General features: G+C 77.7%; 1 protein-coding gene across 1 annotated transcript in view; it reads left to right on the forward strand.

The window, feature by feature from the left end:
* Window positions 1-240: 240 nt before the first annotated feature.
* Window positions 241-310, forward strand: part of NFYC (nuclear transcription factor Y, gamma) — a 36,376-nt gene continuing 36,306 nt past the window's right edge. Inside the window, exon 1 of the mRNA XM_010576002.1 lies at window positions 241-280. The gene's annotated coding sequence lies outside the window, so the exon portion shown is untranslated. The remainder of the gene's footprint in view (window positions 281-310) is intronic.

The raw sequence follows: 310 nt of genomic DNA on the forward strand, positions 1-310 counted from the left end.
CCCCCGCCCGGCACACCCCCCCCCCTCCGCCGCCTCTCCTCAGCCGAGGTCTCGCGAGATCAGCTCCGGGTCATGCGCCTGCGCAGTGCCCCGGCCCAGGGGGGAAAGGGGCGGAGCCGCCGCCCCGCCGCCTCACGGAGCCGCCGCCATCTTGTTTCTCGGCCGCTGGGCGCTCGCTCTTGCTCTGGCCGCCCCCCCTCCCCCTCCTTCCCGCTTTCTGCCAGCCGGGCCGGAGGCAGCTCGGGCGCCGGAGACAGAGGTCGCGGCGTCGGCCGCCCCGGTGAGTGCGAGGGGAACGGGCGGGAGCGCG

This window comes from Haliaeetus leucocephalus, unplaced genomic scaffold, assembly GCF_000737465.1.
Source record: "Haliaeetus leucocephalus isolate CR32 unplaced genomic scaffold, Haliaeetus_leucocephalus-4.0 Scaffold517, whole genome shotgun sequence".
In the NCBI taxonomy this organism is placed as follows: domain Eukaryota; kingdom Metazoa; phylum Chordata; class Aves; order Accipitriformes; family Accipitridae; genus Haliaeetus; species Haliaeetus leucocephalus.